The following is a 15,885-nucleotide window of genomic DNA, read 5'->3' as shown; positions in this document are numbered from 1 at the left end:
TATGAAAATGAAAGATGGAAGGAGATCAAGGGAGAGATTATTAGATTGATCTCTAATCCTAACTGGACCCAATGGCCCAGTTGGGCCTTTGATTCGTGCCCTGATCAGGGGCACCTAGCCCACCATGGCTGGAGGGCCCCTGTCACACTGCGCTATAAAAAGAGATGGGGGTCAACGGCCCTTATCATGAGGTTGACCAAAGCCAGGCTCCCCACTGACACCTAAACCCTAATCCAATTAGAGAGGGGCGCAGCCAGTGACGGGAAGCCACCAGCCGTGCCGCTCGCTCCATCGACGTCGACGTCTTCATCGCCCTCTTCACCAACCATCGCTGCGACGCGGCACAGACTACACCAACGAACATGATGGCATCCTCTGAACCCTCCCCCTCTACGGTGTTAGGTTCAACACCTTCTCCCTTCCCTCTCTGTCTCTTGTTCTACATGTATTAGGATGAACTGCGTCCTTTATCCAGTATAGAATCACTCTACTGCTAGATCTATGATCCTAGTGATCCTACAATGTTAACACGGGGCTCCTGCTTGCACCTAGGAAGGCGGCGGCAGGCCAGACAAGCCAGCCCGCGGCAGTGGCGGCTAGCTAGGCTGACTCATGCACGCCGGTAGCTCAAGCAGCGGCCGATGGTCGGCCAGGGGCCCATGCCTAGGTTGCGGCCAGCCCGTATCCTGGCCGGTGCTCGTGGCCCCTTGCTCGTCCTGCTGGCACGGGTGGCGGCGCACAACTTGGGCATGGACCTATGGTCCATGTTGCTGCTGTGGCTTGTTCAGCGGCGGTCCGATCTGGAGACGCATCGGCTTTTGGTGGCTGGTGCGCGGATATTGGTGGGGTTGCTGGGCTGGGATGCCTCGTCCAGCCTGGGGCATTCCACGGTGGCTGGCGTTGGTCATGTTGACAGTGGTCCTCAACGACTGGCGATGCATCAAATTGGCTGTGTTTCAGAGCTTCTGTGGTGCGGCAGCGACAACTTGTCTATGGTGGCTCACTGTGGTTATGGCCATGGCGGCTGGTCTCGCTTAGCAGCGGCCAGTTTCAGTGGATTCACGGTGGTCCTTTGGTTGATGAGGCAAAGTGGATACGCTGGTGGCAACAGTGCAAGACTACTACCAACTTTAGAGTTAAGCGGAAGGTTTAGGTTGCGACGTCCGATGAAGTTGTGTAGCAAGCTTTTTCCTAGGGTGATCTTCATTGGTTCGGCATCTGTTGGATTGGCTACGGTCCTTGTTGACTGGCGCGGTTGCGACAGGCCATGCACGTCAGTGGCCGGCTCTATACCGCTACGACAACCAACGGGTGGCGGCTAGTTGCGGATGATGGCTTCTACGGGGACGCTTGTGGCCATTTGCTACAATGACGTGCAACGAAGTCGGCGACATCCTTTGCATGGTGCACGAACAAGATGTGGCTTGACGCGGTGGTTGGTGCTATGTAGGATGGAGGCGGCCCTTGCAGGCTAGCATGGCGGCGATAGGTCACGCATGCCAGTGACCTCATCGGTGCTACAACGATCTATTACTAGCAGCGGCTTGCTGCAGTTCTTGGCTACGCCAAGTCACAGTGTGGCTAGTTTGGGGCTTGGGCATGGGTTGTCGGGCGAAGGCCCTGCCAGGCCCTTAGTTGTGGCAAAAAAATGGTGCCGCCTTTGGTGTCACGTCCCTCGTTGGAGGCATTGTTGTGAGGCCCCTGTACCCTCTAGGAGTTTGGTTGAAAAACCGTGGTTCTCCTATCAGCATTGACGGCATTTGTGGATGTCATTTTCCCCTTTGGAGGCATCGTTGTGGAAAATCTACTCCCCCTATTAGTTCGCTTGTTCACTGTGGCGTGCAAGGTGGCGTTCGACAGTTGTTGCTTCTGAGGTTCACTAGTGCTGTACTTTCATGTTATGGTGGTGGTCTTGTTGTTGCCTCCTATGTGAGGGTTTTGTTTTGTTTTTCTTTAATTAATTTTTGTAAACTTCTCCTCTATTAATACATACCCGGCATGCCCTTGCCGTTGATTCTTCGAAAAAAAGAAATTGACTTCTAGTGACGGTCGTGGTCTACTTCTAAAAACCAACGGTTTGCTACAAACCTAATTTGACTACCTCTAAATAGTTTGTATAGTAGTTCTATGAGTCAACCGCTGCAATTACTGTAGCCCATACGGAGCGACAACGGCAACATGGAGTCTCCCTGGTATGTATCTAGGCTACAAGCTTGGAAGGCTGGAAGTCTAGAACAATGGCAGATTCTCCATAGGGATGCTGGCGAAAAGAGATGTTGAGGTGCAACAACCACTACTTACATAACAATTCTGAGATGGCATTTTGACCTCCAGACGGTCTCCGAAAATGTGAAATTTTAACCAGAAACACATCCAAACGGTCTAAAAAAATGTGAACTTTTAACCAGAGGTTGGGGGCAGTAAGAGCAAGGTCTTCTAAAAAATCTCCTCAAAATTCCACATTCAAAAGTACTGGGCCTAGTCGTGCATACTGAATCATCAAACTAGACCGGTTCGATATGAATCAGCCTGCAGGAAACATATCCGATTCAAATCAACTCCGATTAAAGCTCAAACTTTCCAGACGTGTTCCTGGAGGTATTGAGAGGATATCCTCTCGACATCAACACCCAGAAACCACAGAATCAACCACGATCTTAAACTCCATCTGGCAAAATGGGGTTTTCTCCAAAAACACTCAAAATCTCAAAATTCAAGAGCTCGCGAGGAATATGCAAATTCTAGCGGAGAAACAACCCAAACAAGTGGAAGAACTCAGATCAAAAGATTTACACAAAAACTCCAAAAGAGCAAGGGAAGGGAAGGGGAAACAAGAAGGGCAACTCTGTTCGCTTGAATTTATCAGCCAGAATCAGCCCTATTTTTTAGTCATGGAACAGTATTTTTCTCCCACGATAAATCAGTCCTGCAAATCAGCCGCAGCCATAGTAAATCCTGCTGAACAGCCCTGACAACTCTAAGGTCATAGACTCTTCCTTATGTTGACCGTCCAGCCGTTGACTGAATGTCCGGTGCTTCTTTCTTCGCTCTCGGATCGTCTGATTTGTGAAATTGCAAGGTGCTCTCAGTCCATCAGACAACATTGTAAATTGTAGAGCGCTCTCATTTTCATAAGATGTGGACCGTCCGACCAGTTTATTTCTTCTATTTTCTTGATATCTTCACGTTTGTTTTCCAATTTCCTTTCCACCCGTGTCCTTGCATCCATAGTATCTTTTTTAAAAAACTTTGCATCCATAGTATCAAAGTGAACATATCTAATGCATCTTACACATGTTAGTCCGTATTAACTGGTCGCCATCATGATCACAAAAACCATGATAAAAATAGGCATTTCGGTCCAAAGTCCAAACTCAAGAGCAGGTACAATAAGCCATGTCCGCTTGGCTTATAGTCAAGACAGCTCAGCAAAATCCTAGGTGGATGAAAGAGAAAAGAGGAGAGAGAACGAGCTTGGCGTCACAGCTTGCGCCGAGCGCCAACGCGAGAAACGATGCCGTAGAGCCGATCAAGCGCCGAGCTCGTCGATTACGCAGGTTGTTTGTGGGCCCCTTTTCTTCTTTCTCGATCCCGTGCGCCTCTCCTGCTTTCTCCCTCCCGCCGCAATTTTCCCCGAGCGCGCTCTCTCCCGCGGCGATTTCCCCTTCGCGCCAAATCCTCTCAACCCGGCGCCAAATCGTCTTCTTCAAGTGACGATTTAAGTTCTCCTGAAATTTTGTTCTATGATTTTCCATCTGTCGTAACCCTAGCCTTGGAATCGGATGTCTCGCCGGTCGAAGAGAGAGATGGCGCCGCCGCCTCAGCCCTTTCCATGTTCCTCTCCGTCCGTCCCCATGCTGCCCGCGGCACCACCAGGGTCCTCCGGACCTAGGTGTTTCCTTGCGCCACCAGCTTCCATGAACACCACGATGGGGTCTGCAGCTCCTGGCCCTTGGTGGTGCGGGCCGCCGCTACCCCAGCAAACTATGCCGTGGTGGCCTACGCCTAGCTGTGGTGGCGCCGCCACTGCGTCGTCTTCCCAACCAATCCAGAAAGATGACATCAACTCTGATCCAAAGGAATGGCAAGTACCTCCTGCGCACATCTTTGCATCTTTATTTTGGAGATCCTCTCGTTACTAGTACAGCCGGGCTGGCCGAGCTCCCTGCCTCCGTGGTGCCACACCGTTCCTCTTCCTCCACCCCAACCAGCTACCGCATCATCTTCCCCTAGCAGCACCACAGCTTCCGCGCCCTTCCTCCATGGCCCGCCGTCGCCAGAGCAGCCCGGTTTTAGGCCACCGCCGTGACAGCTGCGGGGCGCTCGTGGCCAGGCCGCCATGGGCAAGCCCTGGCCGTGCTGAGCCTCGCCACGGGTGCGCGCTAGCCTCCTGGTACTCCCCCACAGCTCCACCGCCGCCGGCAAGCTCCCCAACGGCCAGATCCGTGAGCTACAGCACCTCCTCTGCTTCCGAACTGCAGTATTAGGGAGATGTTGCTACTATTGTACTTGTTCATTCATTCTAGTACACTGCAATATTCTTGGTTTGTTATGCTATAATTTTTTTATGAAAATGCAATGCAATGCCGTCGTCCTAATATCGTATATGCTAATGTACTAGTATTTAGATTCTAGAGCTTGTTAGTATCTAGCAATATGTATCCTGAATTCCTGAACATATGAAAGGAATCATGGTTTTCACTGTATGAGTATTCCAATTTTAGTTGATTTCGTCCCTTTTTAAGTTGTTATAGTCATATGGATTTATTTATCTAGCTGCAGGGGTGTGGATAATCGCCCACCTGGTGGTTTCCTCAGCTATTTCAATCACCCATGGAGTCAGCCACTTTCCCAGCCGATCCCACCACATTTAGCTGATGGAAATAGAGGGAAAGGGAGCCCATCAGTGTCAGCTTCTAGGTCTCATCCGCGACCCCAGCCCTTGATCAATTTAAACAATGACGAGGATGATGGAAATGGTGCTAGGATTGACATACGGCTAAAATGGATGAAGCCGGAGGAAGTGCGCTTGGTGAGTTACATTATATATTTGTTTTGTATATTCATGTATGTCTTGCATGGCTAACAACACTAAACTTTCTTGCACTGTAGGTGGTTGCATGGGTGAACAATTCAAACGATCCAATCAATGGCAACGGCAAGAAGACTGATCGGTATTGGGGAGATGTTGCTAATGAGTATAATAGTACCACCCCTAAAAGTACAAGAAGAACAGCAAAGCAATTGAAGGACCACTTTCAGAAAATTAAGAAAAAAGTCACTTGGTTCTGCAACTCATGGAAAGAGGCTACATCAATTTGGCCTAGTGGTCATTCTGATGACCAGATAATGGAGAAGGCCGAAGCTATCTATGAGGAATACAAAGATGGTCCATTTACGTTCAAGCATTGTTGGAAAATTCTACGTGATGAACCAAAGTGGCAAGTGCAACTAGAGGAAGGTGAGCAGTCAAATAAAAGGAATTTGGATACTGAGGGGAGTGTAGGAGAGCTCATGCCTTATTTGGCACAATCTGAAGGTCGTCCAATAGGCAACAAAAAGGCCAAGAAAGAGGTCAAGAAATGCCCTTCTCAGATGGATGATGTCCTACAGCAGCTTACAAAACTTCAGGGCACAAATGAAAGTCGAGAAAAGATGTTGGAAACCCAGAAACACGTTTCAAGTGAGAAGCTTGAATCAGCTAGACTTAACATCTTGCAGCCAAAGAAAATGCTAAGTCGGCTATGCTGGAGACGTAAAGAGCACTCAGTATGAAAGATACAAGTGCAATGCTTGATGATGTCAGAGTTGAGCACTTGGCATTTATGAGATGTGTGAGGGAGAGTATATTTGGCAAAACTAAATCAGGTAAACTGATAAACTGAATCAGAGATGAGCACTTGGCATTTATTAATTCTGTAAACTGATATTTTGTAACATAATTTTGTTGTACTTTGCTGATGTCATGTTTTTCCTTTTACAGATGCAAATGGTGGCTCTTAAAAAGAATCAGGTATGAATTCTGTGGAGTTATTAGTATCACTATTGCAATTAGTACTCCTGGTAATCGTGGAGTTATTATTGCTGATAATCATGTAGTCAACAGTAGTAAATCAGCTTCCTATTTCAATGCATACAAATTAGTACTGCTGATAATCATGCAGTCAACAGTGGTAAATCAACTTCCTATTCCAATGCATACAAATTAGTACTGCTGATAATCATGCAGTCAACGTTAATAAACCACGTAACTCTCTTCTATGCTCCATCTTTATATATTGCTCTTTCCTCTCCTCTCCTCTCAAACTCATCTTCTTTCTATCTCAAACAACTCTCCCAACTATGTCTGACTCATCTTCTTCCTGTTCTTATGATTCTGAGGAACTAGATCCAGCCAACATTATAGAAGAGTATATTGCCCAACAAAATGTCCTAGGCTCCATTGCTACACAGCTCATAGACACCTTCAACTTAGGACCTTCTCATCGCCAAAGTGGTCCAAGGAAGTGTATCCAAAGGGACCATAAAGGTGCTCACCAACGTCTTGTAGCAGACTACTTTGCTGAAAATCCCCTCTACCCTGAAAGGATGTTCCGTACTAGATTTAGGATGCGAAAGCATCTCTTCCTGTGCATCCTCAATGCCCTGGGTGAATAGTCTCCCTATTTCACTCTAAGAGCAGATTGTGCAAATCGCTAAGGGCTTTCACCTCTACAGAAGTGCACATCAGCAATTCGCATGCTTGCATATGGCACACCTGCTGATGCCCTTGATGAGTACTTGAAGATTGGGAAGAGCACTGCATTGGAGTGCTTAGACAAGTTTGCACAAGGTGTGATCGAGGTGTTCTCAGGGGAGTATATGCGTGCTCCCACAGTTGAAGATGTGCAGCGTCTACTTCAGGTCAATGAGTCTCATGGCTTTCCTGGCATGTTGGGAAGCATCGATTGCATGCATTGGAGGTGGGAAAATTGTCCTACGGCTTGGAAGGGGCAATTTACCCGTGGCGACTATGGAGTCCCAATGATCATCCTAGAAGCAGTTGCTTCACAGGATCTCAGAATATGGCACGCTTTCTTTGGTGTGTCTGGTTCTAATAATGACATTAACGTGCTGAATCAGTCCTCATTATTCATTGAAGCATTGAAAGGTCAAGCACCTCAAGTTCAGTTTTCTGTTAATGGGAGGCAATATAACACATGCTACTACCTTGCTGATGGAATACACCCAGAATGGGTAGTCTTTGTGAAGTCGATAAAAGCACCTCAGATGGAGAAACACAAGATGTATGCATTGAACCAAGAAGGGTGCAGGAAAGATATTGAGCGTGCTTTTGGAGTTTTGCAGTCACGTTTTAATATCGTGCGTCGTCCATCACGTCTGTGGAAAAGGAGGAGTATTGGGAGAATAATGAAAGCTTGTGTCATACTCCACAATATGATAGTCGAAGATGAGAAAGAGATGGTGAAATTTCCTATTGACTTGAATGAGCAAGGTGGATCATCAATTGCTCTACCTCCAGAAGTACAAAAGGGTGGAGGCCCAATTTTCTCTGAAATTTTACGTAGAAGAGCAGATATCCATCATCAACCAACACATAAATAATTGAAACAAGACTTAATTGAGCATATTTGGCAAAAGTTTGCCAATAGGAGAAATAATTAGCTGTGCATGCAGTATCCTCTTTCTTTTACATGTAAGATATAACAGTTCACTAGGTTTATTATTGTTTGTCGTACAGTCCATTAATATACTTGTCAATTTTTTATAGGTTCATGTTGGGGGTTCTTCCTGAAGACCTAAGTATCATCGACGGCTGCTGGTCATCAAGAGATATGGCTAAATAAATTGATAAACAATGGATGCTAGATTTATTTCCAGGTCATTAGTGTAATAGCTGCTCATGGTAGTAGCCTTCTTTTGTTGATCAAGTTTCAGTTGCACTGCAGACCATGTTTTATTCCTTAAACTTTTAAGTTTGTGTCGTCCTTGGTCTGATGCCGCGAATTTGGTTGTAAGAGCCATTATATTTTTTCAGTGAACAATATTATTGCTTACTCAACCTGTTTGATTTACTTGTGAATATGTCCATGCAACACAAGTGGCTACATAGATGTGTTTAGTGTTGATCCCCTGGTGCATGACTTAAATATATTGTACAGCCAAACTAATAGCCAAGCTGTTGTATCACTTGTCTCTTGTGTTATCTCAAGATGACATGGACTTGGCTTATAGCCAAGCTTAGTGGCCTTGCTTACAAACCGGCTACTGAACACAGAGTAGAACGTATACATTGTACTACTTCAAAAGAAAAAAGACAAGTACTGCATTGAACTGTCACAATTTCCTTATTATATTATACTTTTTGTCACTAGTTTTGTCAGGCACCAATGACAACGCCATTCTAATACTAAGCAGTCCGACGCGGACAGCTGAAATGTCAACCATAAGATGCGTCTGAGTTCATATCCATATAAAGAAAATGATGTTGGGGAGATTATTTTTGTTAGTTCCGAAAAGAATTCAACCGGGGTTTTGTCATCATGCGAAAAGAAAAAAGAAAAAATGGACAGAAGAAATCAATGCCAAATAAAAAAGAAGAGAAAAGAAAAGAGAGAAGAATTGACATCATTTGCCATAGACCAAGTTTGGGATGCAGATCCGTGCGTAACAATGCTACCTACTCCACTAGCTAGCATATTAGCACATCGTCTCTACGAATTCAGCTCGTCAACGCCTTGCAAGCAAGGTGCTCGATGGCTTGGCTAGATATCAGGTACGCCACTGTCCTCCTCCTGCTGGCATCACCGTGTGCCACCGATGATCGGCTCGTCCCCGGCAAGCCGCTCTCCCCTGGCGCCACCATCGTGTCCGACGGCGGCAGCTTCGCCTTGGGCTTCTTCTCCCCCACCAACTCCACCCCCGGGCAAACTGTACCTCGGCATCTGGTACAACGACATCCCCGGGCTCACCGTCGTGTGGGTCGCCAACAGAGAAACCCCCGTCACAAACAGCAGCAGTACTATCTCTTCGCCACCGGCTCTGTCCCTGACCAACACCTCCAACCTCGTCCTGTCCGGCGCCGACGGCCGTGTTCTTTGGACAACCAACGTCGCCGGTGCAGATACTGCGGGCAACAACACTGCGGCGGTGCTTCTGAACACCGGCAACTTCGTCATCCGGTCTCCAAATGGTGCCACCTTGTGGCAGAGCTTCGATCACCCGACCGACACGTTCCTCCCCGGCATGAAGATCCGGATCAACTACAAGACGCGCGCCGGCGACCGGCTGGTCTCGTGGAAAAGCCCCGACGACCCATCGCCGGGAACCTTCTCCTTCGGCATGGACCCAGAGACATCCCTTCAGATATTCGTCTGGAACGGAACGCGCCCGATCTGGCGTAGCTGGCCATGGGCGGGCGACTTAGTTATCGGCCAGTACAACCAGGCGATCACCAGCGCCGTCAACTACCTCACCGTTGTCAGCAGCCAGGACGAAATCTACATAGCCTTCAGCCTCTCGGAGGGCGCCGCGCATACAAGGTACGTGCTCACAGACTCCGGCAAGTACAACTTCCATAGCTGGAACAGCAGCTTGTCTGCGTGGACCCTCCTCTGGGATTGGACGTCTGGCGAGTGCAGCAGCTACCGGCCACTGTGGCCCGAACGGCTTCTGCGACAACACGGAGTATCCCCGTCCCGAGATGTGCAGGTGCCTCGACGGTTTTGAGCCGACGGCCTTAGAAGATTGGAACAGCCGCAGGTTCTCTCAGGGGTGCCGGCGAAAGGAGGAGCTCCGGTGCGGCGACGACCATTTCTTGGCCTTGCCGGAGATGAAATCGCCGGACAAGTTCGTGCACGTCGAGAACCGAACCTTGCAGGAGTGCGAAGCAGAGTGCACAAAAAACTGTTCGTGCGTGGCGTATGCTTACGCCAATCTGAGCACCAGCAGAACCAAGGGGGACTGGACGAGGTGCTTGGTGTGGGCCGGCGAGTTGATCGACACGGAGATGGCTTTTGGCCCAGATACTTTGTACCTCCGGATTGCACGCTTGAACGCAGGTGTGCAACAGGTTCTATCATCTAGTGTATATTTTGAATAAATTTGAAAGCCTATTTAACTTGAAGCGCTGTGAAATTTTCTCGTTTCAAACATATTTTGAAACGTTCCAAGTGAAATTCTTAGATTCCTTATCATAGGCCTTATTGTTTCTGTTTTTGAGGACGAAAATAGGCCTTAACTAGTCTTTGATCAATTGTACTATATATATATATATGCATGCATTAACACTCTTGAGTCTGGACTGACTTAAAAAACACAGGTACGAGGCCAAAGAGCAACACAATAAAGATTGTGCTGCCTGCAGTTTTGTTAAGTGTGCTCATACTCACTGCCATTTCCCTTGCATGCTTCAAGTTCAAAGGTACAACACTGCATACCTACATTCTTACGCGTGTCTATTTTACTCTTCGATTCGAAGGACTGGTTATACAATATTGAACAGGTAAAATAAGCTATGGGGCAAAGCGTAGGAAGCTAAATTTCGATGGCATGAGTATATCGGATGAACTAGAAGAAGGAAACCATGCCCCAGACTCTGAATTCCTCTCTGTTAGATTTGAGGATATCGTGGCCGCGACATGCAATTTCTCAGAGGCATGTAAGATTGGACAGGGGGGGTTTGGTAAAGTTTATAAGGTAATTACTTAATTCAAACTTATTTTCCTCTTATTAGTTCTAGTCATATAATTACATTGACTTGATGTTAGTTTTAATTACGTATCCCCAATCTTACTACTATTAATTGGAGACTGTGGCCCATCGGAACATCCATATTAATCCTCATGGGAGCACTAGAAAAAAAAGGCAAATAGTACAAATTCTCACAAAATCAAAAAATCTAGTCTAGACGTCAACTCGATAGGCGCTAATTAGATCTATTCTGATATAAAAAAATTACTCATGTTTATTATTATAAAAAATAACATAATATTGCCATCTAAATATACATCTAGTTATCCAAATATTCCATTAGTGTTTCTTATAATTAACTTGCTAAACCAACAAATTTAGCGAGTTACCAAAATAAGTAGCAAGCTTAATTTATTTCCCTCTCCAATAGTTTCCTATACTAACTCCTAAACGATTTTTGCATTGGGACCTAAACTATTTCTAACCAATGAAACCTTTTTTAATAGTTTTTTTTGTCTTTTAACGCTTTCTCACCTGGAACCCTTTATTTTCTTAATTTACAAATGCATCCAATTTACTCCGATCTCTCGAGAAAAACACCAGACCATGAGCAGATAGCAAAGTTCCTCTCGACTGCAACTTACAAGTTGGAGAGGATATTTGGCAACTTTTTATTTTTTAGGAGCTCTTTATCAAACTGTTTGAGGACATTTTTTTCTTTCTTGCCAAAAAATATCAAAGTAGGGAGTTGTTTTGCAAAACTCCTGGAGATGCTCTTATAAACAATAATCAAGTAACCTCTAGATTTGCTTCTAAGTTATCCAGCTATGCCAATCAAATAACCTCCTAAAATTGCATCTGAATTACCCACCTATGCCAGTTATAATAGATAATGTAAGGAGATGTCCCACTCCTCACACCTATGCCACTATAATAGATAATGTAAGGAGGCGTCTCACTCCTCGCTTTTTTGTTTCGCAAGTGGGAATGAGTTAATTCATAATCACATCAGTCCTCACAAGCTAATAATTAGTATAATGCATGAGAAATAAAGTTATTCTGTCAAATTTGAGAGATGAACTAATGATGCACCACCTCAGATATAGGTGTAGGTGGTTACTCAAATCAAACACCTCATAAGTAACCCCTTAAATTTTGCATCTAAATTATAGAGCTCCACCATTCTTAAGATCAATAAACTCTCAAGTTCACTTCTAAATTGTCATCATCTACTGTTATGAAATAGATAAATAATCATAAACTAAGCCTATATATGTTTCTAAATTACTAACCTCCACAACTATTGATATATAAAAGAGTAGTTCGAAAGTAAACATGCATTCTATAGGTCACCATGCAAACAAAGTATATATGCATGCATGAGCAATAAATAAATACTTTGATGGTTTAGCAATCATCCAAAATATTCCTTTAGTGAATCACATACTAATGACACTAACAACATGTTTTAAGTTATACTAATACTCCATGATAATAAATTTGGTAAAACATTATCTTCTTGGATAAATTTATGTATTTTACTGAATTATAGTATATAAGTGCACTCAAAGTTTAATTTTAAGCACTCTACTTTTATAGAAGTACTAATGCACACATAATTCTTTGATAGAGGATAAATTGTAGTAACTAAGAATGCAGTTTAGGACATAGAAACCATTTTAATAAAATAGGAAATGAAATTTTTGAATAGAAGGCACAATAAGCACTAAGAATTTCAACTTAAAATGTGGACAAAAAATTAGCAACTAATAAGATTAAAATTTGAAAGGTAAAATTCATGGTGTGATGACATATAAGGCAGAACAAGAGTTTATATAATTTAGGCTAAGGTTTCAATAAACATATAGTGAAAACACAAAGAGGTGTGTTGCGTAAAGGAAAAAAACTATAAGTATGGATGAAAAATATATAAAAGAGTTGCTCAAGTGTAACTATCGAATAGGAAATCATAGATTATATAAATGGATATTATATTAGAAAATAAATAGAGAGAGATAGAGTGCGTGCAAAGATAAGCAGTTTTGGTTAGTTGTAGGTACTAAAGTCATCCACAAATTCTAATATTTATATCTAATGACAGTTATTTTTAGCCCTCACATGAGCATAGGTTGATGGAATAGTTACATTGAATTATCTACATGGTGAACTCAAATATAAGTTTCTCTCCTTACTTTTACTGAAGGCAATGCTAGATGGCCATGAAGTTGCTATCAAAAGGTTAAGCAAGGATTCTGAGCAAGGATCAAAGGAATTCAGGAATGAAGTCATTCTGATTGCTAAATTACAACATAGAAATTTGGTTCGACTCCTTGGTTGTAGCGTTGACATTGATGAGAAAGTTCTAATTTACGAATACTTGCCTAATGGAAGCTTAGATGCTACCCTTTTTGGTATGTATCACATCATAAGTTCCTAGATATATATAGTAGTTAAAAATATATATTGAGTTACTTCAATGGTCACGTAGATAATTCAAGAAAAATGATGTTGGATTGGCCAATCCGATTTAATATAATCAAAGGGGTTGCAAGAGGACTTCTCTACCTCCACCAAGATTCAAGACTGACAATAATTCATAGAGATCTCAAGGCCGCTAATGTTCTGCTAGATGGACAAATGAGACCAAAGATAGCAGACTTCGGCATGGCAAGGATATTCAATGATAGCCAGGAAAATGCAAACACTCATCGTGTTGTTGGAACATAGTGAGTAATTGTTTCAATAAAATTCTTAAAATAAGTTGTAATATTCAACTCAACTTCTATTAATAATTTGTGGACCCAAAATGACCAAACAGTGGTTACATGGCCCCGGAGTATGCAATGGAAGGTGTCTTCTCCATCAAGACTGATGTCTATAGCTTTGGTGTTCTACTCTTAGAGGTTGTTACCGGTATAAGGAGAAGCTCCATTAGTAGCACCATGGGTTTTCAAGACCTAATAGTCTATGTGAGTATATGTCATTTTTGAAGTTCTAAATTAAATTAAGAGTACAAAATTTCTATCTTACCATAGATCCAAATAATTGTTTTGGTTGTTTCAGGCCTGGAACATGTGGAAAGAGGGAAATGCAAGAGATTTGGTAGACCCATCAATTATGGATACTTGTTTGCTAGATGAAGTCTTGCTTTGCAGTCATGTGGCACTCTTGTGCGTTCAGGAAAACCCAACTGATAGGCCACTTATATCATCTATTGTCTATAGTCTAGAGAATGGAAGCACTACATTGCCAACACCAAACAGTCTTAGGTACTATGGACAGAGGGGTGGTGGTATGGAGCAAATAAGGGATGGAAACAACTCCATGAATACCCTTACTCTCACAACAATAGAGGGACGATAGTCCTATTTTGATGTACATGAATAGGGTTCAAGATATTGTTGAACAAATATCGATCACTATTTGTGGTCTAGAAGTCATTTCCTTTCCAATTAAGTTTCATTTATGGCTATGTTACTATTACTACTTAGAGACTCTTTTTGGAGGCTCCGTGTGAATTATCATTGATGGGACGTGATGAGGACATGACACCCATGCATATGACCATGTTTGGCGGGTCCTAGTCTACATCAAGTGGTATCAGAGACCTTGTTGCCCGTCAGGTATAACTTTGTTTCCATCTTTAGATTGTTACTGTTTCAGTCATATATTCCCTGTCCTATAGCCTCATTGTGTCCGTGCAATTTCATCTCTATTTTGTGTTGTTGAGTTTGTGCCCTAGGTCAAGTTTTTGTTGCTGGTTTTAGATCGTTTTTAGTCTAGTTTGTGTTTTTCCCTTTGTTTTTCATCATAATCCGTGAACATCTCCAAGTCTTGTTGAGTTTCCTTTGTATTCATCAAACCCTAATCCACGCCATCTCATTTGTTACACTTGTCTTCACTGTTTCCATCAAATCTTTGCTGTCGTGACTAATTTTGCGTGCATTGTTCCTGGTTTGTCCTCTAATTCAGAGTCCATTCGTAAAACTGGTCTAGTTTTCGCATACGAACTTGGATTTCGACGTTCCATATATCAAAATAGATTAGTAATTTTTTTTGGATCCGTCCATCCCTAGCTTTGCCGGGGTCAGAGATTTTTATTTTGGTCAAAAAGTGATCACAAGATCCTCTTTTCGTGGTCACAAGGTCTTTATCAATTTCGAGCATGTCTTCTAAAAATTCCACAGGCCACGTCTTTCACTTGTTTAAGCTCATATTTTCTGTGGTTACTTCTTTTATGCTCCTAAGTGAAGAAAAAATATAAAAAAATAAAAAGAAAAAGTCAAAGAATCCCAAAAAAACAACGATAGCCCAAAAATAGAGAAAAAAGAGGGACAAAAGTGGAACAATATGTAGAGGAGCACATAGAGAGCGTCATTTGAGTTGTGTTTACGTGTGCTGATTTCTACCTTGTTTCTAATCATATTCTTGCTGTTCACATCACTTGATACATCTGGTACTTAGGAACTGTGAGTAGACCAGCAACTAAGACAAGTACTTGGGATACTTATTCAGCTTTGTCATTCAGTTGTGAATTTTGCTATTCCTTACTACTATATTATGCCTGTCCAAGCTCCACTTTCTTCTAACCAAGTACAGGTTCACCTTGCAACTGTTACACTCAAGCTACAACGGTATCACAGTCACCGACCGATTACACCGCCTGTTGCTTTGGTAAGAACACTTGTAAGACCGTGGTAAGACGCTTGAGCGTATGCGACTTTACTCCTTGACCACATCCTATAGTAGTTCATAGGAAAATACATACTTGTGTGTTTTCTTGTTTGATTCTAATAATGACAGGTTGTTCATATCCACCGACTTATGATGGTATAGGTGCTGATGAGTACATGGAGTGAAAAATTGCCATAGATAACATATTTGCTACTCGCTTTATGTGTCCAAGGAGAAAGGTAAAAAAATGCATCTAGTGTTTTATGACATTCTGCTTTATCTTGGTGGGAGTCTTTAGATCCTTCTGATAAACCTCAAACTTAGAATGATATGAAAGATCTTATGAGAGAAAATTTTGTTAATCCATCTCTTGTAATTAATTCAAATGATGAGGTGCATCAACTAGATCAATCTTTTATTATTCCTCCTGCTATGCCTAACCTTTTGCAGGACAATATACAAAAGAGCGAGGATGACGTGATAGAAAATGAGGAGCTCACAACCTCATATGCAAATTCA

The 15,885-nt window shown here is 43.3% G+C and overlaps 3 pseudogenes; 2 read left to right on the top strand and 1 right to left on the bottom strand.

The window, feature by feature from the left end:
- LOC136548888 (receptor-like serine/threonine-protein kinase SD1-8) overlaps positions 1 to 15,885 on the bottom strand; it is a 115,420-nt pseudogene that overhangs the window by 86,378 nt on the left and 13,157 nt on the right.
- LOC136550662 (uncharacterized) lies at positions 3,930 to 7,605 on the top strand (annotated as a pseudogene).
- LOC136550661 (putative G-type lectin S-receptor-like serine/threonine-protein kinase At1g61610) lies at positions 8,757 to 14,055 on the top strand (annotated as a pseudogene).

The sequence above is a fragment of the Miscanthus floridulus genome, chromosome 4 (assembly GCF_019320115.1).
Source record: "Miscanthus floridulus cultivar M001 chromosome 4, ASM1932011v1, whole genome shotgun sequence".
NCBI classification, from domain to species: domain Eukaryota; kingdom Viridiplantae; phylum Streptophyta; class Magnoliopsida; order Poales; family Poaceae; genus Miscanthus; species Miscanthus floridulus.
The sequence above is the reverse complement of the archived record's forward strand: the minus strand, read 5'-3'. Positions and strand labels throughout refer to the sequence as shown.